Raw genomic sequence first — 16,934 nt, 5'->3', positions numbered from 1 at the left:
ATATAAACAGCCTATGGGTCACTATCAAAGTTGAGATAGAGTGTACCCAAGTTGTACCTTGAGCAACTTAGTAAACAAGATTTTGTTCTTGTACTTTGAGCTTCTATCTCCCTCTTGTGCACACTTTTTCTTGCTGCAACTCTACTCTTTCACATGATATCAGAGCCATTTTTTATCTACTCAGCTTCCCACAGCTCTATCTCAGTTAAGTGCACAAGGAGAACTCCATTTTTCATCCTATCTACTTCACCTCCATAGCCTGTTCTGGACCCCCTGACCTTGGTGGACTTGATGCATGCATAGGAGGGCATTTTAGCTCCTACTGTCTTCTACAAACCTTCTGTCCACCTCAAGGCGCAGCTGCATGGCAAGTCAAATCTCGACATTGGGCAGCCAGGAGCACGACATTGAGGGTTCTCTCAACATGGCACAATTCTGGATAGTTAGGTAGTTCGTACGGTGGCACGGCCTATAGCAGGCGCAATGATGACGGAAACCATGGGGCTTTGATAGCCCCCCAAGTGGGCTATCTCCACCCAAGAGGGTTTCCATAAATTCTTCTTCTGCTATTCCCACGGAGTCAAACCCTAACTATGGGTTTCATGGCAACCATAGCCACAAGCTTGAAAGCTTGACCTTCTTGTTTTTTTTTCACCTTCTGCTGTCACTAACACTGATTTTAATCACTGAGTTATCTTTTCCAGATTCAGTTACTAGTCTAGGAACTCGATTTCAGAGGTTCTTTCACTCAGTAGAACATCACCAAGCTCATCAAGACCCAACATCTACCATCTCTAGAAGCATAAACTAGAGATGAGTGCTTGTAATCACTAAAGCACATTGCTCAATCATTTTGCTGCTAGTATTTACTCAATCTGAGTTTTTTCATCAGAAAATTAAAACCATTGAGTGCTCTACTTCATTTTGTAAGGCTATGTATACAACTATAAGCACATAGACCATCCTATCTTAAACTTGTATTGCATATCATGTGTGGTTCTTTCAAGTACCTTGGTCAATGAAATCAGAGAGATGAGTGATATTGTACTCTCCTCAGAGTCATCAGCAACAAGCATTGAAATCATAGACCATCCTTGTCCAACACAAGGTTCATTTACTAAACCATACCACAAGGAGGAGTTAGAAGTTCAGTCTAGGTTCACATCATTGAAGCCTAAAAAGACCATTAAACCTCAGAAGAATATTGTACATAAGAAAGGATTACCAAAGTCATATTTTGAAGTACTACTTATGTATGATTTTCAGCCCTCCTCTTCATTGCAATTTTGAATATCAATTGTTTGTAAGGGTCTCCTTGATTTGCTTCCGCATTCATTGGCAAGTTTGTAAGGGACTAGACACTGCCCTTGTCTTAGCAAGTGGTAAGACATTTCCAATGGCCACAACATATACTGATGTCTGCCCTCAATTTCGTAAATTTGATGGCAAAGATTTCCACCCATGGCAAGTTCTTATAAAGTACAAGATGATGGAGAGAGGGTATTGGCCTCTCATTCAAGGCACTAGAGCTGTAAACTCTACAAATCTGGTTGATGTAGAGGATGACCAACGTGCCCAAGAAATCATCATGTTACACTTAGATGAGTTCTTAATTCATCATGTTGATCAACTAAATACTGCTAAAGAAAACTGGGATGAGCTTGAAAAGCTCTATGGAGCCACTAGTAAAAATACTAAAATCTTCCTTAAAGTTGAATTATTTAGCTTGGAATATAAGTCAAGAGAATACTTGGAAAAATTTATTTCTCACATGAAGGGTCTCATGGCACAGCTTGCCTCAGCACAAGCTCCAATCCATGAAGAGGATGCTATTGTTATTCTCCTAAAAAAGGTGTTTCCTACCCTTGTAACCACTCTTACCAACATTCCAAATCCTACCTTGGCAAGTACCATCCAATCCTATTTGGATGAAGAAAAGAGGAACCACAAAGAAGGCAGCACCAATCAGGCATCTTCAACTTCCCGTGATCAGTATTGGTACATACAGTTCTCTCTAGATGTTCTTTTTGTAAGAAAAAAGGACATATTGTAAACAACTCTTGGAAGAAGTATCCCAAAAAAGTGAAATGTAACAAATGCAAGAAGACAGGGCATATCACTAGTAAATGCCCCAACATTCCTGAGGTACCCAAAGAACTAGTGGCCAACTATGCCTCCAATCCATCTGATGATCGACTTTTTTGAGTCCTTAAACCATCTACCTATAAGCACTCTTGTAGCCTGATCTATAAAGGCATCCTGTTTTTTTGGGGGGGGGTGGGGGGTTGGGGGGGGCATCTTACATGCTTTGTAATCCAATGCCACCCTGGCATTGAGGGAGGGTGTTAGAAGATAGGCATAGGAACCCACTGTAAGCAAGGGTGTATGAGAGCATATAGGTGTGAATAGCCTGAAGGGCAAGGGAAACCCTAACCCCAGCTAGACAGAGGCTATATAAACAGCATATGGATCACTATCAAAGTTGAGATAGAGTGTACCCAAGTTGTACCTTGAGCAACTTAGTAAACAAGATTTTGTTATTGTACTTTGAGCTTCTATCTCCCTCTTGTGCACACTTTTTCTTGCTGCAACTCTACTCTTTCACAAAGAAGACATGGTTGGGAATCTTATGAGATCCATAAAGAGATATACATGACAACACTTATCTTGCATGCTTTTAGTGCCTTTTATTTTGACTACATGAGCATCTTTTGATGGGTACATTGGAATTTATTTCTCAAACATATAATGATGCCTAAGGAGTCTTCATCCACTGAGTGGGTTAATGTGGAGTTAGTTTCCTTTATGCAGCTTGGGTCTAGCAACAAGTTCTTGTGATTCATATGATACAAACTTCTTGGTGACTCTTGCTTGACATCAACTACTTTCCTTCTTGTGTCTTGCTTTGTCTCTTTATCCTCTATGGATTGTGGCTTGTCATTGAATCCTTCAACATTTCTGGTGAACCTGACATGAAAGCCACATCATTATTCAACAAGATGGAAGACAATGATCATGAAGTGAAACCTATCAAAAACAAGGAATATGATAGAGGAAACATCTTCAACGTAAACTTCAATGTTGCAAATATTCATATGATTCATTAGATCTACAACTTTTTGTAGACTTATGAACACATAAAGCATGAGGAGGCTATGCCTAGGGCTCTATAGGCTATTATTATAGAGGCAGGAACATCTCTAGGTTTCTATAGGTTTATCAAGAGAATCTTAAGTTCGCAAGTATGGAAGTCAATGAGTTGCCATGGTATTTCAATAGAGTTCTAACTAATGAGATGCAAAATCACATCTAGACTTTCTACTAAAATGATGGTTTGTAGGTCAAAAAGGCTCTAAAAAATAAATTTTTCTTAGAAGATGAAGATCATGTAACAAAATAATCATTCTTGGAGTGAGTGATGAAGTGTGGTAAAGGACTTAGTGCCACTAAGCATATGCTTCTACTTCCCACCAAAAAGGTTTTGCTTTTCCTACATCAGACCGATCCTCCACTACAATTAGAGCTAGAGAATTTCTTAGAATATAATTCCAAAAAAATGGAAAATTTTATTATACAATAAGCGATCTCAAAGCTAGTAAAGAGGCAACAAATATGTGAGCAATTGATGGCTCCGCAACCTATGATTCTTCCTTTGCAACCCATACCTCTACCTAGACCTCAGCCTTCCATACCCGCTCTTGCATCGAGTAGTAACGATGATATTATTGATTATCTTATAAAATATATGATATATTTGAAGATTAAGGTGTCTTTGAAAGATGATTTTGGGTGAGCTAGTCCTTGTCAGGCATTGCACCTATAGGAGAGACTATGTCATAGATGCATGTGGTGTGATGGCACTCACCATGAGCGCAAGGATTGTGAGGCCTTTAAAGAGGTTCATAAATAGAATTTGGTATTTTGGAAATATGGGAAGATCCTTTCTATAAAGGCAAGGTAGCCTTTGCACTAAAATTTGTAAATGAGATATGAAAACGCTTTTCAAGGACATGTCTATGTAGACATTTTATGTAGCCTCAAGTGATGCTTCAGCTTATGGTGTCCAAATTGAGAAGAAATTGCAATGTAAGTCAAAGTTATGGACTTTTATTTTGCAAATTAAAAATGAGGGCAAAGTGTAACAAGCTTATTTATCTAGTGTAGAAAAGAGCATTAGATATTAGAGATTGGGTGAGAAAAGAGCATTAGATATCAGAGACTGGGTGGGACTCTCTAACTAACAAGTATTCGGTTTATGCTTATTTTGTAGGGAGAGGTGATCATTGAGGAAAAATGAAAGAGGGATGATGGTGTTCCTAGCATTTCCAAGAAGACTAAAGCAATTTAGCCTATAGCACTACCTTCTAGACTAAGGCCCACGATTAGGGTATAAGCTTGCTTCAGATCTTGAGTCATTGTGATAGATCTTTAAAAAGTGCCGAAAGAGAGGATCTTGAATAGAAAGATTGAGTTCACTCTAGCAGAGGTTTTGGGGATTGTAAAGAGGGAGTTTCACGAGGAAATTATATATACCATTAAGAGAAAGATTATTCAAACTGCAAAGGTACATATCATGCAAGGTATCATGATTGAGGAGTTGGCTGAGTTGATGATGATGCTCTTGTTGAGGATGATATAGAGGATGATGCACCTATATTGATTCCCCACAATCATTTTTCCAAAAGTCATTGGGCATGAGCGACCACTAAGATAGTGGTTAAGATTGGAGAGATGGAGGGACCATGTGTTGCTTTGCTAGATCGTGGATCAAATATAAATGTCGTAGTTCACAATCTATGTGAGAGCAAAAAGTGGCCCATAGATGTGGAGAATGGATAATGGAGGAGAGCCCCCAATAACACTACATGAGAGCTATATGTAGCATGTCCAAGTATGATATTGACTATAGGATATGTTTAGGATGATTACCATTTTTTGTGTAGGATTCATATTCTTATGATGTTATTTTGAAACAACCCTTTATCACTAAGGCGCATATGGAAATGAAGATCATAGGTGATGGATTTGCATATTCACAAATCCAAAGTAAAGATGGGAAAAAAGTTGTTTTGTTTATGGCAGTCTGTGTGAATCACCCAAGAAACAAATATACATTGCAGGATTCCCTTCTCCCTACAAAGGGGCTAAATTTTCACTAGCTACCACTATCCTAGCAATGATGCTTTTTCTTCAGGATTCATTGGTTTTACGGCTCAAAGTTTTGTTTGCTTTCATAAGCTTGTAGAGTTTCCTAGAGCTACTAGGAAATATGTATGCAAAAAAGAGAGAGAGTTTAGAAAAGCAAGTCTATTGCTAGATGTTGAGTACACTAATAAGTTGTATTATGGGTTTTCTTGTGTGGATATTGTTACAAAGATTAAAGATATTCTAAAAACTGAGGTGCAGAGTGGTCAAGTCTTATGCAAGTTCATTCCTTGGATATGTATCATGATATTAATGATTTTATGCAATAAAAAGGATTGGATGCTAAGTCTTTTTAGCAAAAAGAGTCATTAGTTTATGTATTTTAGCAAACTAAAAAGAGGGCTGAATTATTTCAACCAGCAAAGTTGCAAGGCCTATGTTATTACAACCAAAAGATTTTGATGCTAGTTCATGTCAGCATATGGAGTTTGGGGTTGTTTGTATGTAGTTCAAAGAGAAGGGGGTTGATTTATATTAGCTAACAAAGTTGGGTGCTCTTCATTTGCACCAAGAGTTGGGTTTACTAGGGAAAAAGAGTGAAGCCAGGGCTCAAATCTAGTACAAAATAGTTGACAAGAAAGTGTCTACTACTGATGATGTGATGATGAAATGCACAGATGCTATCATGACAAGAGAGAAAAGATGCTATGGTACTTGAGGATACAAAAGAAATATATGCTTTGGGAGAGCATTTAGTTATGCAAATGGTCACTCCAACGATGGTTTATGTAGAGGAAGCTATATGGTATGAGATGTTGCAATGGGATTTTGGATTACCATTTGATCCTAGAGGGCCTAGCTAGCTCATGGATTTGATTGCAAAGGGTTGCATCATAGTTGGATGTTGTGAGCTATTAGTGCCTTATGATCTGGGTGGGAGTGTTTGGGATTGCTATGCATTTATAAGGATGCTTATGGACATTCTTGTTCAGGTGAAGATCATATGGATGTTTGATCCCAATGGGCTACATAGTGTGGCAATTGAGAGGATGTGAAAGTTTAGAGGGGATATATATCTGACATTGCATGTTCACTCATGAAAAACCTTTGGGAAGGGATAAATATATCAATAATTTTCTTGCAAACTCTATCTACACTAAATAAGGAGAAGAAACTCCCCTTAGCTAAGGCAAAGATGAAAAATATAGGTATGGAAGCAACTACACATAGCAATAATGCAAAAACAACATATACAAGGTTGGCATACTACATCATCAATGTGTTGTATGATGAACGATACTGAAATTTTCACTATGAGGTTCTAATGAATGATAGCACACTCTGAGGTTTTTAAGATTGTGTGGCATGAGGACATATCCAAGGTCCAAGGGATTATGAAATATTCATTCAAGGGCATGATTTGAATGACAATGTACAAAATGGCTTAGCTTTAATGAAGCTAAGGCTCTTTTAAGTCTAGGGTGGCACTATTTTTAGGGCAGGTTGCTTCAAGTTGGAAAAAGCACGTTGATTTGGACAAGAGGGAGAGGAGTGCTTGTGGGGAGGGAGGAGGCTATCACAACAAGAAAAGAAAAGAGGCCGTTATTTTTAGTGGTTGATGAAAATTTTACAAAACGATACTTCCATGAAGGGTCACTTCTTGGAGTCTCAGACTATGCCCTACATAATTATGGAGATGAAGGCAGTGTGGAAGGAGAATAATGATCTACTATAGCACTTGTGTTGCAAGGTTCACGGGTGGTATGTGCAACATGGGCTGTGAATTTACCACAATAATGATCAAGGCTTGTTACCCGAATTGGAGTTACACTTGTAGATTTCAGAGCAATTGTTTTAAAGAGGATACTTGCAACACATGAATTGGTATTTCATCATGTTAGATGCTAGGACAGGTTAACAATTTTCACATGTGGTTTGCAAGTTTGGGTATCAAGCTACATTATTAGACATGTATGACTACAATATACCTATGATGTGATGCACAAATAGGAGATTGCAGTGGTCGTCATGATTCTGTAGCTTGTGCTCCACATGTTGGACAGGATCTAATGTTGGTTGGTGATTAGGAGGGCAATGATTTCTGGGGAAGAGTTTGGATATTGCAAACATTGACTACAAGGTGATGTGATTGAGAGCTAAGTGAAAAGATTACAATGCAAGTGTTACTCAACCACAACACTCTTAACATGTTGACATAAAGAGGCAACATGCACAACCTTGAGCTGAGGATGCAATAGTATAGATCATGATCATGAGCTTCAAGTCATGTTGGGGCTAGTGTATTTGAAAGGTATAGAAGGCTAGTCAATGTATACTTCAAAGAACCCAACATGCAATTTGGACTGTAGTCTTAATATCCTTGCTAATTGTTTCATGAGGTTGGCGAGACTGTGTTGGAGGTTCTGAAGCATGTGTTTTTGGGGGGAGCAACCAATGTGTTCTCGGAGTTTCCTTCCAACATGATAATGGGGAAAAGTTGATCAACATGTTCCATGGAATGAAGGGTGCAACATGTGTTTCATGGAGTTAGAGACTGCAGTCTTGATGTCAAAGAAGCTTCTCCAAATAGCTACCCAAAAGTTGCATAGAAACTAGCATTTTTATATTCAAACCAACTAGTTCTTCCTTCTGCGATGTGAATCAATTTGGAGTAAACTGCTTCAACCTAGACAAGTCTGAAACCAATTCTGAAAGATCCAATTCTTCTTAGCTTCAATGTGAATATAGACCTAGGGAACCAATTCAATCAAGCTCACATATGAAAAGGCCTTAATGAAGGGAGGGAGCTTTAACTAAGGTTTACTTAATAACCTTATGGTGGCTAATTTGAATAGCCTACGATTGTCAATTGACAATGCTAAATCAACTGAGTCTTCAAGATATTTCCAATGGTGCCAATCCAAGCAACGGCCTCCTCTCCTCCTCTACACTGAATTGTGGAGCTTAAAGTTCTATTCTACCAATAATCAACCATACGAAACTTCTCCTACTTCTCTTCTCTATTGTAGACAACTATACCATAGGCCATGAGCCTCTCACAAGCTACCCCTATGCTTCTAGGCACAAGCAAGTCCCCTCGGTAAAGCAGGACCCAAGCTTAAGTAGCCCCCATGCTTCTAAAACCCAATATATGTATCAATTTGAGGCCAAAAACAACCAAACTATTGCTACAATCAATTGTTTATAGGCTTCACACACCAATCTATGAACCTATTTTGAGTAATTGGTTGAGGATTTGTACGTGATTTAATGGCGAAAAACAAGCTTTGAATCCAATGTAGACCTCAATTTGTCACCCTCCTCAATCCAATTCTTCATTCCCACACTCCCTCTCTAATACCAATTGAAAGAAATCAATTTAGATGTGCAATGGAAGGGAGATGGCACAAGATATGGAGACTCAATCCATCTTCTTCTTCTTCATCATTCTTTTGGAAACTTTACATATAGCCTCTTTTTCACTTCATACAAGCATAGGATATGACTTGGCCTATCACTTATTTCTCAACAGAGTCTGATGAAGAAGCAATTATGCTATGGACTGATTTGGTACCACAAACAAGAAATTCTTGCCTCACAAGAAATCAAACTTGAAGAACAAAATATGGAAGAAGCAAAACTAGGGAACAAGGAATCAAACTTGGAGAACAATATATGGAAGAGTTAAATTTTGGAAGAATAAATTGTGTCAGTATATGCTTCCAATGTCTTTGCCTCTAGGGCAAGACTGTGGTGCAACATCAAGGCCAAAATGGGCAAATATATACCCTCCTAGTAGCAAATGATTGGAACATGATATGCCATGATCAAGATCACACTCACATGGTTGAGCAGACTTAATCGAAGATGAGAAAGACCCTTAGAATTATCTTTGCACAGACGAGGACCTAAATGATCTTACTCTACTTTCAAATGATGGAGACAACATGTATATTTGGCACAACAAAAATGTGGGAAAAATATGTCATTTCAGTTGCATTGAAAAATTCTACACAACTCAGAGTGCTCTACTATGATACAAGCAAGATGATAGTTGAAATTTACAAATGAAAATGTGTTATTAGCAAATGGATGGGTTGAGAAGCAATTGTGATGTGTAGATAATCCCTCCTCCAAAGTGTTGGCTATGCCTACTAAGGGGCCAATGTGGCACAAGTCCGATTGGCAAAGGGCATGGGAGCTATGGGGTGATACACCCAATAAATTCTTCATAAGAACCCTAAAATGAAGTGGAGGAAGGATACCATCTTATTTGTAGAAGACAAAGCAAGTATCTAGCACATGACTCATGCCGAAATAATTGCAAATTTCATTGGTCACCTTATCAACTATTGTTGGCACAATTCTTATGTCAAATGACTACAATAAAAATTTTGATTCATGTATCAATCTTACTTGAGGGTCCCTTCTCTATTGAGGAGATTTAGTAGGTTGTGGGATCCATAAAGCATGGCAAATCCCCTGTGATGGATGGACTTCCACCTAAAGTATTTTAGGTGATTTGGGATGAGCGTGCAAGAAACTTGGTAGGTTACATAAACTGGATAAGAAAAACTTAGCCTATTCCTAATGTCTTCAATTGTGGATTGATCAAGCTAGTTCCAAAGTCAACTAACAATACAACCCTACCCACTCAAGGCTGCCCATGTTATATTTCTCCTATAACGTTCTTGCAAAATCCTTAGTGCTAAGAGTTAATCATAACCTTGTACAAGTAATCCATCCATTTTAGCTCAGATTTGTGTTTGGGTGTAGGATACATGACCCTATCTTAAACCTCATCTACTCGATTGATTATATCCTAGCTCTACAATCTAATTTTGTTTTAATTAGTATCAATCTAGAAAAATATTATGATCAAGTTAGTTGGACATTTATAATGCCCACTCTTAGCTAAGGCCCATGGTTTTGTGCCATTTTTTACCAAAATGTTTGCCTCCATATTTATCAATGTCATAGCATCGGTCTATGTTTATGGGTACTTGTCAAAGCCTTTGAGCTCATGAGGTCATTTATGAAAGGTTATCACCTTACCCCCTTATCACCCCAATCATGAATCCATTTTTAAGGAAATTTGTCAAGAAAAGTTAGGAAGGGGTAATCAAAGGGCTCCCATTACATAATGGGTAGCACATTACGGCTCAATTCTTTATTGTCAATGATGATATCCCTATTCTAAGATCAAAGAAAAACTCCATGGATGGACTTTGGAAGATCTATCATGAAGATTTTGTTGAATTATTGGCATCATTGGTAAGCATTTATAAAACAAAGTCCATCTACATAGAATGAGGGTGACATCCTAAATGGGTGCATTGCTACACCTTTAGAATTTTCCGAGCTGGCAAGTAATTCAATACTTGTAGCATCCAATAGGAGTGGGCATTTCCTCTAAGCTCAATGGAATAGAGGTAGATGCACAACGGAAGGGAGACAAGCAAGAGAGTTGGGGCTCAATCCATATGCTTCTTCTTCTTCATCCTTCATTCTTCTCTTTCTCTCACTCTCCATACACACAATGAGTATTTGAAAAGTGGATAGATACTCCTTTGACATTTAAGTCACTTTACATATAGAGTCTTACTTTATTTCATACATACATAGGATATGACTATATCACGTGAGATATTTCTCAAAACTCCCCCTTAAGCTTAGAATGAGCTTGTAGACATAATACTCCAAGTGTACTCCTAAAATACTCAAACTAATAAACATTTTTAATAAAATGGAACAAACACAAAATTGCCTAATGCTTTGGTAAAGATGTATGCTACTTGGTCACTTATTTTGACATGTACCAAGTTTATCTCTTTGTCCATGACTTTCTCTCTAATAAAGTAGTGGTAAACTTAGTATGTTTTGTTGTTGCATGATAGACTAGACTTTGCAAGAACAATGATATTGATGTTATCACAATACATGATATCTCCACCATCTATCTCAATCCCCATGTCACATAGAAGTAGTCTAAGCCATATTTACTCACAAGCCGCTAATGTTGCTCCTCTATACTCTATTGTCATACTTGATAATGCTATTGTATGTTGTTTCTTACTTCTCTGACTTACAATGGCTGAACCAAATGAAAAAAATGCCCACTAGTAGATCTTCTATCCGAATTACTTCTTGCTCAATCTACACATGTATGTCCAAACAAGGTAGGCTTGATTCCTTTCTCATCAAACAAGCCATAACTCATTATCTTCTTTACACGTCTCAACACTCTTCTTGCTGCATCCAAGTGTAATTTTCATGGCTTTTGCATAAATTGGATTATAAATCCAATTACATAACTCAAATATAGTCTTGTTATGGTCAAGTAGATCAAACTGCCAAGCATCTTTCTAAACATAGTAATGCCTTCAACATGGTATCCATCATCAACCATCTTCACGTTTTGATCCTAAGGTGTAACAAGTAATTTACATGCAATCATCCCATACTTTTCCAACGTCTCCAAAGAGTATTGCATTTGCACCAATCGAATTCCATATGATATGTCTATTACTTCAATCCCCAAGGAGTATCTCAAAAATCCGAGGTCCTTACTACCAAAATCCTTGTGTAAGCCATACTTTACTTCTACAATCTCTTTCTCAAGAGTACTTGTTATGATGAGATCATCAACACACATTACCACAACCACCATACCACCATCAAAATATCTAATGTGAAAAGAGTAATCATCCATACTCTATTGGAAACCCATGCTGCATAAAAACCTCCTAATCCTCTCACACCAAGATCTAGGTGCTTACTTCAGTCCGTGCAATTCCTTCTTTAACTTGCATACGTAATGCAAAAACTTTGGGTGTACATACCCTTCTGGTTGCTCCATGTAAACTTCCTCTTTCAAAGTAAAATTCAAGAAAATAATTTTAACATCCATCTGATACAAATTCCAACCATAAATAGAAGCTAAAGTAATAATTGATCTAATGATGGTCATTTTTGCAATTAGACTGAATTTACAACCATGATTGCTTTATACCTCTCAAGTGAGTGATCTACACTTCACTTTATAGACTTAGCACTTTCACCAATCGGATTTCTCCCTTTTGCAATTTCAGCCCTATTTTGTGTGTTCATCAATTTGTCTCTCCACGGGCTAACACTTCCACTACTTTTCACATTGTCTTATGCCCCAAGTATCTAATTTTACATTAGTGTTATTTGCTACAATTTTCTTTGCATAGACATTCTCACCTTGATATCATAGCTATCCATGTCACTATAGCCTTAGATTTGTACCATGATTCGTACTCACTGAATCTCATATCCCTTTTTATGTAAACCTCTCTAGTGACAATGTCACAGTCCTTTATGTTCATCAAAATAACCAAAAAAGATGCATTTAAACACCTTTGGTTCCATCCTCCTTCTCAAGACATTGAGTACATGCACATAACATACACAACCAAACACCTTGAATTAAGCAATTGTAGGTTTTCTTCTATACATTTTCTCATAGGGTGACATATGATGCATAAGTGCCATAGGTGTCCTATTCATGATGTGTATTGTAGTATTTACTGCTTCGGCCCAATATGACAATGGCATATGCATTTGATTCATCCTGGCTCTAGCAACTTCTACAATAATCGGGTTATTCCTTTATGTTGCAGTGTTACCAACATGTAGCTTGCCTTTTGATCCCATGATCTCTCAAATAATCAAAAAACTCATTAGACATATACTCACCCCCATTATCTAATACTAGACTCTTTATGTATGATCCAAATTTACAATTTCTTTAAAATCTTGAAACTTGTTAAATGCTCCATTTTTGTGATAGAAGAAATAAATCCAAGTCAATTTGTTGAAATCATCAATGAAGGTGATGCAAAATTTGCATTTTCCACACAATGACATGTTTTGATATGAACCCCATATATCTGTATACACCATTTTCAAAGGATATGAACTAATACTTTCCCTCTTTGGAAATGGAAGTCTAGACTATTTCCCAAACTAACATGCCTCGCAGATATGCTTATGTATCCAAAATGTAGAAGACTGTGTACTATCTGTCTAGACTACATTTATTTCAACCTTTGCAAATTAACATGTCCAATATGTCTATGCCATAGTTCCATATATTTATCCTATCAATGTCTTGCCTCTACATACATAGAATTCTATATAACTAGAGTGCCACTATCCAATGCAAATAATCTTCCTTTCTTTTGTCCTTTTGCAATTAATTTGCTAGGCTTACCAATTCTAAACTCCTAAATCAAGCAATCAAACTTATTAAGTCTAACTTGAAAGCCTCGATTAGAACAAAAGCAAGATTGTTGGTTATTATAGGCATATACAATACATCTCCAAGCTTATTTTTAATCCCATCTCTAGTGACCAATGAAACACTGCCAATGGGGTGATTTTATGCAATGTATCATCCCCAGTGGCTATATACTCCTCACTATGTATCTCCTACTTCTTAGCAAACCATTCATCATGATGTGTCATGTGATTAGTGGCACCAGAATCTAAGAACCAAGCATCATCACTACGTGGATGAGTCATGATGCCTAATACGTGCTCCATGTGGTGAATAAATGTCCTTTAGGTGATCCACCTTCAAAGACATAACATAAACCTCCATAATCACTTGCATAGTGACCATACTTAGTCCTACCTCTTCCTCTAGCCATAGCATTTTTCTTTTGATAATGGTCCTTCTCATAATTACCAAAGTGTCCACAATAGTGGCATGCATCATCTATATGCGGAATAGACCATCCTCTGCCTCCAAGGAAATCTCTCCCCCTTCCTCTAAAAACTTCGCATCCATAAGAGCTACAGCCATGAGCAAAAGCATCTCCTCACCCATAAGAGGATCCTCTATCTCTCAAGGACTACCGCATCTTCTCTGATAATAGAACACATTGTCACCACTAGTGTTTTTGCCACTACTATAGATCCATTGAGACCAAGCTTTATCTCTTTCGTAAGCAAGAGAGCAATCAACTCCTCAAAGTAGGGCATAGAGCCACCTCTCATTGAAACAAAAGTATCCAATGACTTGTATGTAGAACCAAGTTCATTTAGAGTGACATAAACCAAGTCCTCATCCTCAACTACTACATTAATTAAAGTTAGATATTCTATAACATAGTCATACTTTGATTCCCACACTATGTACCATATAACCTTCAACTATATCTTCCTTCCCTCCATGCAAGTGTCATGCATCTTTTATATAATCTTCAATGCATCCTTACAAGTATTGTTTTCTTTATATATGGAATCAAGTTTTCCGAAATATATATGGAAATCCAATGTAGCACCTTCCTATGTTTGCTTGTCCAATACATGTAGGCCTTTTTTTGTTCTTCCATTTCATCCCCAACAATATGGATGACTTGAGCAATTTCTAATGTTATGATAGTTGAAAATTAGCAATCCAAAAGATACCTCAATCCAAGTGTAGACGGTTCAATTATGAGAGCTCCAATGTACCAAGATAACCAATAAATAGATTTAAAAATGATATATAAAGTTTTAACTACCAAGTACTTACTCAGATGTGCTATCAAAAAATTCCAAGTAACATGCCTATATCATATACATCCATTGTCCTTCAAGAACCATGTATACGAAGTCAAACAATGTCGATATGATTCGAAAAGCTTCAATTAACAAATCCAAAAAATATCAATTGACTAGCTATATTTTTTACTTTTTTTGGCTATAAATGAAGTGCAAGAAAAGATCAACATATAATCATTTCTCCCCCCCCCCCCCCCCAAAAGAAAGTTGAATTTTTTTCCCTCCAAAATGGTACTCAAAAGTTGCATGAAAACGCATTTTAGCCCTTCAAAAAAATTGGTTTGAACTTCTACAATGTGAATGCACAACTTGTGAATTGGTTTAAAATAACCATATCAACCTTGTGATAGCATGAAAAGGGTCTTTAAATTTTCCAATCCAATCGAAATCCAGTATGAAAGCCTTTGTTTATTGCTACTATGAATAGAACTTTGTGTGTAAGGCTTAATAGTCTTACTTAGCCTAAACTTTTTTTTAAAAGAGAAGCTAGTGAGAAAGGATGTTGCCATCTAATCATCTACACCTCACGACATGCACTCACCGAGATCAACTTGGTTCATACATACTCGAATACCAAACAATTGCATCGAGAGCTTAAAGCTCTACAAAACAACATAAATCAAGACTTTCTATCTGTTAATATTGGTAAACCCCCTGCTTCTTTAAACAAGCAAGCCCTCTCCTTTGCAAGCTAGCCATGTGCTTCTTTTCCACAAGTAGGCCCCCTGCTCAAGCTAGGGCATGGGCTTAAGCTACCCCTATGCTTCTAGCAACAATATATACGTCAATTCCAATCCAAAATTGAATCAAATCTTTGTTGTAATATAGTGTTTGAAGCCTTCAATTGCTTCACAAATTGCATCCAAAGTGGGCAATAAAGTCCCCCAATCCAAGCTCAAATAGCTCTGTGACTTGATGTACCTATTTTACTTAAATCTGGGATGACTGGTGAAGGACTAGTACCTCTTTTAATAGCAAATAACAAGCAATAGATCGGACTAGTACTTAAATCTAGGATGACTCGTGAAGGACTAGTACCTCTTAATAGCAAATAACAAGCAATAGATCGGATGTAGACCTCAATTCAACACACTCAACATGATTCTTCACTACCGCTTTGATACCAACTAAAAGGAATCGAGATACATAAACAACGGAAGGGAGGCAAGCAATAGAGTTGGGGCTCAATCCATCTTCTTCTTCATTCTTCTCTTTCTCCCATTCTCCACACACACACACACAAGTATCTCAAAAGTGGATAGGTGCTCCTTTGACCTTTAATTCACTTTACACAATCCTACTTGATTTCATGCATACATAGGATATGACTGTCATATGAGATATTTCTCAACACAAGCAATAGGTAGAATGGTTCATAAAGAGGATGAAGGATAATATTTCAAAGTAGCAAAGCACGCCTCTCACATTTGGTGATAGAATGGTAGTAATAAAAACCATACTATATCAACTACATTCATAGGGTCAATCTTGCCTTTCAACAAGACCACCTAGTCTAAAATAGAAAAGATGTTCAAGGCTTTCCTATGACGTAAGGGAGAGAAAAAAGGCTTTTACCAAATGAACTAGGACTTCCTCACCACCCAAAAAACTAGATTGAGGGCTAGGGCTAAATTTGCTTCAAGAAAAGTCATACAAATAGTCATACCCTCCTCAAAAGAACAAACAGTTCTCAACCTAGATGGTGCTAATGCAATATATTGGATCACCAACGCAATTCTTTTAATGTTGCACATGGCTTGGAGTGCCAAACATCCTACTCAATGGAGGGGTCCTAAAAATCACTTGCGGTCTTCCCTACACAAAGAAGGTTCATTGCCAAAGCATGGAGCCATAAACCCAACCCATCACTACTTGCAAACATTTGGCTCTCTCGCATTCAACCACAACCCAAGAGAGTACCAAATTAGCAAAGACTATCTATATGAAAGGTCTCGAGCAATGGAAGGATATATGGAATAGTAGTACCCATTGATGGGAGGATTAATTGTGATTCAACAATGCTTTGGCTTGAATGAGAAGGAAAATGCGATGGATTGTAAGATTGGCGCACAAAATTTAAAAAATATGGGATAATAAGAGGGACATTGTGGGACCCAAACCAAGGATCTTTGTGCAATAATTGGAGGAAGTAATTCCCCATAGAGAGCTCAATATATGGAAAAGGAGGCTATGTCATGTTTGGAAGGCAACCC

Source organism: Lygodium microphyllum, chromosome 14 (assembly GCF_053477565.2).
Source record: "Lygodium microphyllum isolate KBCC chromosome 14, Lygodium_microphyllum_v1.1.10, whole genome shotgun sequence".
Taxonomy (NCBI): Eukaryota; Viridiplantae; Streptophyta; class Polypodiopsida; order Schizaeales; family Lygodiaceae; genus Lygodium; species Lygodium microphyllum.
This window is presented reverse-complemented; position numbering follows the sequence as displayed.